A 10,171-nucleotide genomic window follows, 5' to 3' on the forward strand; every position below is an offset into this window, starting at 1 on the left:
TAAAACAAAAATTATGATTATTAAAATTTATTTCTTTGATAAATCTGGAAAGATTTCATGTGATATATGAAACAGAGATGTAACTTTTTTCAAATGGCAAATCTCCTGTCTATGTAACATTTATTGACTAATTTCTCCTTACCTCACTGTTTTCAAATATATCTATGTCTTTTTCTAGACATTCATAATTTGTTCCACTGATGAGTCTATTTTTGTACCTTGCTGATTTTTGTTAAATAATATAGTGTTTAATTGTTTTAAAATTTGACATCTATTAATTTTTGTCTTAAACTTCCTAGGTGTTTTCACGTTTCGTTTTATAGAGGATGTCTGGAATAATTTTTCCAAGTTCAAAAATTTTGTTGAATTATTTTGCAAATTATATAAAATTTTAATTTAGGAATTATATATTTTTAGAGTATTCTCTTTTTATCAATTACATGGTATGCTGCTATATTTACCTCTTCTTTCTTCTTCCCTAATAGAATAGTATATGTTTTCTTTTCATGTAAATCCTGTACCTATTTTTAAAATGTAGTCCCTGCTATACAATTATCATTACTGCTACTGATGACTATTTCAATCTTATTTTCTAAGCAATTATTGATCAATTAAAATATTGATTAATATTAATTAATATTTAAGTAATTAATTAAATATTAATTAAAATATTGATATTTACACATTCACATTGCAACTGACCAGAATCCTGACCTATTTTATTTGCTTTAATAGTTTTACATTGATGCTCCTCTTTAATGCACATGATCATGACATCTGAAAATAATGCTGCTAATTTAAAAAAAAGTTCCATGGACTTAAGTAATTTTTGGTGAGGAGAGTGTAATTTCTTTGTGCTCTGGCACCTCCCTTATGGAAATATCCCAAAAGGACCATCTTCTCAGTGGTGTCCTCTTGTCTCCAGACTTAACTCTCCTAGACTAGGCAGCACTGTAACAATTTGGTGTAAATCCCTGCTACTTTTAAGAAATTGGCTTAGAGAAAAATGGCAAGAAGAAAGCTTTACCCTTGAACTCCATTTGAACCCTTAAATGCTATTTATCCATAGTGAGGGAAGGAGCAAAACGTATGACATATCCCATTTATTTTATGGTCTACCCATGCATCCTTCAGTAATCCCTCCAAAACAGGGAATGTTGATAGAATATACCAAATTTCTTTAATTTCCTTCCTGGAAAACTGTAATGCTTTCCCAGAAAAGGAAGTCATTCATCAGCTCCTAGTGTTTTCATCAATTTATCTAAAGCATTTTGTATCTTGCAAAATTTCCTTGAAGTTGTGTTTTGCTACCTTCTCATTTTGCAGTTTCACTGCCCATAAATTTTGGGGTTTTTTAAATAATTATTCTGTTATCTTCTTCCTCTTTTCTTTCTATATTTGTGTATTTTTGCTCAAAGAAGGCAGGTGGTCTTATCAATCTCATCTTCACCTCTTATGCTATAGAGTTTTAGTATTTATCTATACCTAAAAGGTGCTTCCTCCCCCAAGTAAAGCTGTGAAACTGTACATAATTCCCAGCAAATCTCAAACACCAATTTAGTATTTCTAAAGGTTTTTAAAGTCACATACTACTGTGAAACTGAAGTGAGAAATATGGAGTTATTAAGATTTCAGAATTGTATAAATATTTTATCAAAATGATGACTAGTATTTCTAATCATGTTGATAAGATGGCATCTTTAAGCTCCATGGGATCTTCAGTCTTAGATTTTTCCAGCTTAATTGATATTCTTTTCTATATCATCCTTCTGGGACAATATGGTTTGTTAATCTCTCTACTTCCTGAAGAGTCCTATCCCAGCTGAAAAGCCTCCTGGGGTAGACAGGGCAGAAGAATAATGATCTCCATCTTTAAAGGCCCTAGGCAAGATTTGACTCTTTTAAGATCCCCACCACCATCACAGATTTTCATATAGAAGAAGAGCTTTTCTTATTCCATGTAACTCCTGAAAGAACCAGCAGTCCCCAATAATGCACATGCCAAGGAGTATATGCATGCCAACATCTTCTTACATTAACATTTTCTGAATAAGGAGGCTAGAATTTCAGCTCATGTTAGCATCTTCATGAGAGACTAGACTGGTAATCACAATATCCTTGTGTATTGGAAGCTGTGACCAAAAAAAAAAAAAGGTGATGCTGAATAAAGTGGAAATTGATGTCTAAAATTAGACTTAACATTGTATTTTAATATATCATTTATTGTTATTCCAAAATACAAAGTTGTGGTCAGATTTCTATTATTTCAAATCACTGAAGAGCTCATCTTTTTCATTCCTACATAGAGTCAAAATCAACCAGAATCATGACCTGTAGGGGTGTTTCAGCTATTGTAGCAGTCAGTACTAATCACTGTAATTAAATTGGTCTTTCCATAATCAATCCCAATTGTGAAGTTACAAAGTTTAGTGACAGCTCAAGCTGCGGTCAAATGGTCCTGTGCATTAGATAAATATCAATGAGATGATATTATCAATAACAATTGTGATGTTATTTTTCTATTACAATTCTCTTTTTATTGTATTAACAGGCTAAAATGTAGGTTGATATTTTTTAAATTAGAAAATAATTTTTTTAAGTTTTAAGATTTTTCAAAAATTATGTTAAAAATGATGTCTTCCCTTCCTTCCCACTTCCCACAGAAAAAGAGAATAAATGTGTTAGCATCCATATCTACCACAATTATAATGCTGCTTACAGCTATGCCTTAGGCCCAGAGGAGAATGTGGGAAAAAGAAAGCAGTTTATTTGTAAATGTGATGAAAGTGTTTTGGTGTTTCCTTTTCTATTCTACTCTTCTATTATTATTACTTCTGATTTCTCAATACTTAAATGTACTCAACATTGTGATTTTCTTGTTAGTAAATTATTATTTTCCCTCATAGTTTATAATATTTCACACAATGTTAACAGCATGCTCTTAACTGTTGTGAATCTATCTAAATACTTTTATGGGTATTTGTTCTTAATGTATCACATTTTATGTAATATAAATAATGTTTTCAAAGCCTTTCCAAATATCTATAGAAGTTAAGGAACTATAATTGAAGCATTGTTATATATCTAACACCAGGACATTGTGCTCTTTTTGTCTTCTCTGATGTCTTTTCTCTGATCAGCAGCCCTTAATATTCTCTTTGAGATAGAAAAAAAAGGGAGATTTGATAGATGTCAAAATTGAAGGGAAGAATGAGAACAAGGACATAGGTTTCCATCAGTATCAACTCCCAGTGAAAAAGAATGCTGTTTATACTTGTGCAATGAACATAACTGTTCTATAGTCATCTCGGCTCAATCTAAAAGTAACACATACACACACAAAAGAGACAAAACCATGCAGCACATTGTAAAAATAAGACAATTCAAATACAGATTTATATTCCATAATAAAAAGATAATCTTAAAATTAAAATTTTGAAGTTACAGGAAAGATCATATACTTTTATTTTCAGTTTTATAAATCACATAGCTAGTTAGTCAATGGGCTGGAGTCAGAACATAGGCCTTGAGAAAAACTTGTTTTGTGGTGTCCACTACAAGACACTTGTAAATATGCAAGCAGAACCCATTAAAGAAACAACCTCTGCCCAAAGAAAACACAGTTTTCCTCAAACAGTACTCCAGATTTCAGAAGAGAAAGCTTTTGAAATCTTGGTTACTATGGCGTATAGACTTCTGTCTTCATGAAGATAACAAAGTCATTGATTTGCCTTCCTTGTAAAATTGTATGAGAATAATAAGGCCACTCTACAACCAATGTCAAAGGAAAGTATGCTTTAGTTTGGTCTGTATCCACTCTGGATACAGAATCTGTCACTAGAGTGTGGTTCTCACTCTCCTCACTTCATCTGAGCTTGCCATGTTCCCTAAAGATGTACTTCAGATTATGCCAGTATTTCTTTAGTATTTTTGTTTTGGTCAATAATGTCAAATATCTTTGTTAACTAATACAATGAAAGGTCTTATTGTTCTTTAATATAATTTCACCTTATGCAGTATTGGGAATAATATCATTTTTTCTCACCAGTGTATACTAAATTTTCATAAAAGATTATGGTGTTACATTTGACACTGTCACTGACTAAAAAAAAATTAGCCAAGATATGGTCAGCTACCAGGAATAGTGTTATGCTGTGGTGAGATCTATTAGCTTTCCTTTCAACAATAATGTCTTAGACTTTGGTGGCTATCATTCAATGTTCTATATTCATTTGTAATTCATTAGTTCAGCAAATATTTATTGAGCATCTAATATAGTTTTCCTAAGCTTTGGGTGGAAAGATACAAAAATCACTACTGTCAAGTGTCTCATCATATATTTTAAGGCATATTTGTCCAGAATATAATTTGCTTAAATGATATTCTGGGTTAAAAGTGGAAATATATATTTTAACATTTAGTAGTCATCAATTTTATCTTTATAATTATATATGTCTACCCCCACAATCTACTCTTGCTTTGGAACTTAAAAAAATAATGTATTTGAATGGCTTAGTCTCTCTTAGGAATGCACTAAGTTACAATCGGTATTAACAGCCTTATCTGGTAACCAGTTCAAAAGCAGGGTTCAAACTCTTACAAGTTACACGAGTTGAGGTAGATGTATCAACTTTTCCAAGTTTTGTCCAATGTTTCCAACCCATAAGATTGTTTTAAAAGCATTTCACATGAAATAATGGCTTTGCAGAGTGGAAGTATGATAATAATATTATTAATAAATGATAATTAAAGAACCATGTCTAATCTAAGATTCACTGATCCTGCAATTTAATCTGAAGGAAATATAATGCAAGTTTGAGGTCAAGTACACACTGCTATCTTTCCTAGAATGTGGCTCTACATCCTAAAGTTTTTGAAGATTGGGGTACATGCTGTGCTAATATGTAGCCAGTACATACAGAAGCTGATAGTTTCTAAGTCAAATATCAGAATAAAATAAACTTGAATTGGAGTTTTATTCAGCATGAATTATATGTGCAGTGAAAAACTTAAGCCCATATTCCAGTACAAATCTAGAGACATTTTAAAAATTAAAAAATACATTTTAAAATTACAACCTCTGCACACAAATGTTCTTTATGGTTATAGTGTTGATGAGCTATTTGTTTCAACACTAAAAAATCCATACAAAATTTGCAATATAAAAAATCAAGAATGATGTTGCAAAAATTGAAAAGGAGTACTGTGACACATTTAAAATCAGAGAAGATGAAAATTCCAGAACTTTTTAAAGTGAATATTTCTTTTTTCCAGAAGAAAAAAGATTTCATGAAAAAAAAAAGACATGCAATTATATAATACAGTTAGGGTTTCTTATCTAGAAAATACTACATATTGCCATATATTTAAAGGCAATATTTTTATTACTTTTTCTAAATTCGGTAATTTTAGAAATTTGTTTCACATTCACATTTTTTTAGTAAAGTATTATTTCTTTTCACTTCTCTAATTTTTTTTAAATTGTGGTAAAATACGCATAACTTAAAAATTTACCACCATAGCCATTATGAAGTTTACAGTTCAGTAGTATTAAGTACATTCACACATTGTTGTGCAAAGTATCTCCAGAACTCTTTTCATCTTGCAAAACTGAAACTCTATTTAAAAAAAAGAAAAAAAGAAAGGAAAAGAAAAGAACAAGTTTTGGCCAGGATGTAGAGAAATGGGAACAATTGTCACCTGCTAGTGAGAATCTAAAATGGTGCAACCACTATGGAAAACAGTATGGGAGGTCCTTAATAAATTAAAAATATAATTATCATATGACCCAACAGTTCCACTTTGAGGTGTATAAACCCAAAATAATTTAAAGCTGGATCTCAAAGAGATATTTTCACACCTATGTCCATAGACTATTATTCATAATAGCCAAAATGTAGAAGCAATTTAAGCATTCATCCAATGATGAATGAATGAGTAAATAAAATGTGTTATATATATATATATATATATATATATATATATATATATATATATATATATAGGAATATTATTATGCATTAAAAAGAATATTCTGATACATACTACAGCTTGGTTGAACCTTAAAAAGCATTATACAAAGTGAAATAAGCTAGTCACAAAAAGTAAATATTATATTCCACTTATATGAGATACTTAGAGAAGTGAAATTAATAGGGACAGAAAGTAGAAGGGTGGTTGCCAGAAGCCTAGGCAGGGAGGCCAATGGAGAGTTGTTGTTTAATGGGTATAGTGGTAGGAGAAATGGTTATAAGTGATGTGTACTCTCCACTATTAGCACCATAAAGATGTTACAACTTTACCAAATTATGAATGACTGAAGCAAGAACATACAGTGGAAAACTGATGTATTCATTCCCAAAGATAAGATTATTTCATGGATCTTAAAGTATTAAAATGTTTCTTTATCTTGGTATTATGTTAGAGATCTATAAAGAAGAACGACTCTGGGGGCTTCCCTTGTGGTGCACTGGTTAAGAATCCACCTGCCAATGGAGGGGATATGGGTTCGAGCTCTAGTCCAGGAAGATCCCACATGTCGCAAAGCAGCTAAGCCCATGAGCCACAACTACTGAAGCCTGCATGCCTAGAGCCCGTGCTCCACAACAAAAGAAGCCACCACAATCAGAAGCCTGTGCACCACAACGAAGAGTAGCCCCCACTCATCTCAACTAGAGAAAGCCCACACGTAGCAACAAAGACCCCACACAGCCAAAAATAAATAAATTTATTTAAAAAAAAAAGAATGACTCTGATCTCAAATAGATGCATCCAAATTCAGTTCTGTCACTTGTTAGTACCCATATGAGTCCTGTAATTCTCATTTTTCACTACTTTATAGTGGAAGTAATACCTTTCTAGAATGGAGTTAAATACAACTATCTTTATTTACAGGAGACATAATCTTATGTATAAACTGAAGGACACACACAGGAAAAAATTAGAGCTAATAAACAAGTTCATTAGGGATGCAGGATACAAGATCAATACACAAAAATCTATTGTATTTCTATACATTATCAATAAACAATCAAAAAATGAAATCACAATTCAATTTACAGTGGCATCAAAAAATAAAATAAATAGGAATAAATTTAACACAAATGCAAAGGTTATAACCTGAAAACTTTAAGACATTGCTGAAAGAAATTACAGAAGACTTAAATAAATGGAAAGAAAACTCAGGTCCATGGATTACAAAACTTAATATTATTAAGATAGCAATATGCCCCAAATTGATCTATAAAGTTAATTCAATTTCTATCAAAATCTTAGCAAGCTTTTTTTGCAGAAATTGCCAAGCAGATCTAAAACTCATAGGGAAATGCAAAAGAATCTTTAAAAAGATAAAGGACACTGAAAAAGAATGAAGTTGAAGGATTCACAATTCTCAATTTGAAAACTTACAATAAAGCTACAGTCATCAAGAATGTGTGGTAATGGGATAGGAGAGATAGATACATAGATAGATAGATAGATAGATAGGTAGGTAGATAGATAAATTGATCAAATAGAACTGGGAGTTCAGAAATAAACTCTTATATTAATGGTCAGTTGAATTTTGACAAGAGTCCCAAGACAATTCAATCAGAAAGAATAGTCTTTTCAACAAACAGTGCTGGGACAATTGGTTATTCACATACAAATAAATAAAGTTGGACCCTTCCTCTTGACATACAAAAAAATGAGCTAAAAATGAATAATATATCTAAGCTAAAACTATAAAAGCTAAAACTATAAAAGTCTTAGAAGAAAATATAATAGTTAATTTTCAAGTTTGTGGGTTGGGCAAAATGTTCTTGGCTAACATTAAAAGCAAAAGGGACAAAACAAAAAGCAGATAAATTGGACTTAATCAAAATTATTTTTTTTTCTGCTTCAAAGGATACCATCAACAAAGTTAAAAGAAACCTAGAAAAATGGAGAATATATTTATAAATAACTCATAAGAAACTTGCATTGATAATATAAATTATTCTTCTAAGTCAATAATAAGAAGACAGATAACCCAAGTCAAAAATAGATGAAGAATCTGAGTGGATATTTCTCCAAAAGATATACAAATGGCTAATAAGCATATAAAGTGCCGAACAGCATTAATTATTAGGTACTTGTAAATGAAAACCACTATGAGATACCACTTCACATCCACTGGGATTGATAAAATCAAAAAGAAAAATAATACAAAAATTGGCAAGGATATGAAGAAATTGGAAAACTCATAGACTTCTCATAGGAATGATGCAGCCACTTTGGAAAAAGTGACTGCCAGTTCCTCAAAATTCAAACATACAGAAAATGTATAAAGAAGTCTTTGCACTCCTAGGTATATACCCAAGGGAAATAAAAACAAATTTGTGTACCAATGTACATAGCAGCCATTATTCATAATAGTCAAAAAGTGGTAACAGAACAAATGTTCATAGATTGATGAATGGATAAACAAAATGTGGTGTATGTATACAATGGGGTATTGGTGCTTAGTGACTTAGTTCAAAAGAGTGAAGTATGGAAAAAGGAAGAAAGAAAGAAATTTATTGTAGAAAAACCTGGAAAATACAGTCTTGGCCAACTGACCAAAGTAAACATCATCAGTGATAACTAATATTGATAATATATAACCTGTTACACTATGAGAAGTGTGTTTCACCTCTACAATATTCTCACTGAAAACCTTAGCCTAACCATGAGAAAAATATACAATAAACCCAAATTGAGGAACATTGTACAAACTGCCTGTTCAGTACTCAAAACTGTCAAGGTCATGAAAAACAGAAATTCTGAGAAACTGTTACAGCCAAGAGATGCTTAAGGAGACATGACAACTAAATGGAATGTGGTGCCCAGATGGAATACTGGAACAGAAAATTGTTAGGTAAGATGTAAGGAATCTGAAGAGAATACAGACTTTAGTTAATAAAAATGTATCAATATTGATTTATTGATGCAAACAAATTGACCATATTAATGTAAGATGTTAATAATATTAGAAATTGGGTATGCTGTGCTCAATGAAATCTCAATTTTTCTCTAAATCTATAAAGTTCTAAAAAAAAGTCTACTAAAAAATCTCATTTATAAGTAAAAAAAGTCATCAAATAATAAGTCCAACCAAAGATAAGCATGAAATGCTCACTTCAGCAGCACATATGTTAAAATTTGAATGATACAGTGAAGATTAGCATGGCCCCTGTGCCAGCATGACATGCAAATTCGTGAAGCATTCCATATTTTTTGCAAGAGGGAGAATATATGGAGAGATATGTATATATGTATGTATATGTATACATATAGCTGATTCACTTTGTTATAAAGCAGAAACTAACACACCATTGTAAAGCAATTATACTACAATAAAGATGTAAAAAAAAAGCATGAAGCTCATGGACAAAATTGTTTAAATTTAATGATGAATTTTCTACAATGCTTATAGATGAAAATATTTAATAAATTCGGGTCTCTCAAAATCATTCTACTAATTTAATGCAATCCAATAAAATTCAAGCAGTGTTTTTCACAAAATTTTAAAAGAATCTGCATAAAATGTACATGACATAGAGCCAATAATAGTCAAGACATTTTTAAGAACAAATATTATCTCTATTATATTTCAAGACAAAAGACAGAGCATTTCAAATATTGTGTAAGAGATAATTAGACCAATGAAACTGAATAAGGAAAACAGATGCAAATTCGTCCTCTATGAAAAGTTTGTGTATGACAGCAGAAGCATTATATATCAGTGGGAAAAAAGATGAAATATTCAATAAATGGTGCTTGTTTAATTGGAGGTCCATATGGAAGGAGACTGAAACATAACTTTATTTCATACGATGTAAAACATAAATTCCAGATTTAATTTCAAAACAAAAGTGAGACAAGCAAAACACCTGGAAGAAATTAAGAAATCCATTAGAAATTAAGATATCCATAAGATTAAGATATCCATGAGATAAGATCCATAAGAGATCCATAAGATTAATCCATAAGATTATGTGTGCTGAATGTAAAGGATTTTAAGGAAGGTAGATTAGCCTTTATTTGATCAACCCCATCACCAAAAATAAAGAAATGACAGTTAATTATATATGATTGAAGGCATCAGAGAGAACCAAAGTAGCCTTTAGCCATGTCCAAAAACATCCATATCCTGAAGAGAAGGGAAGTAAGT

General features: G+C 31.0%; 1 non-coding gene across 1 annotated transcript; it reads left to right on the forward strand.

Annotated features, from left to right (window-relative positions):
- The first annotated feature begins 9,128 nt into the window (after positions 1–9,128).
- LOC136137384 (U6 spliceosomal RNA) lies at positions 9,129–9,235 on the forward strand. Its single transcript, XR_010656723.1, has one exon. It is a non-coding gene; the product is annotated as a U6 spliceosomal RNA (small nuclear RNA).
- Positions 9,236–10,171: the final 936 nt, after the last annotated feature.

The sequence above is a fragment of the Phocoena phocoena genome, chromosome 17 (assembly GCF_963924675.1).
Source record: "Phocoena phocoena chromosome 17, mPhoPho1.1, whole genome shotgun sequence".
In the NCBI taxonomy this organism is placed as follows: Eukaryota; Metazoa; Chordata; class Mammalia; order Artiodactyla; family Phocoenidae; genus Phocoena; species Phocoena phocoena.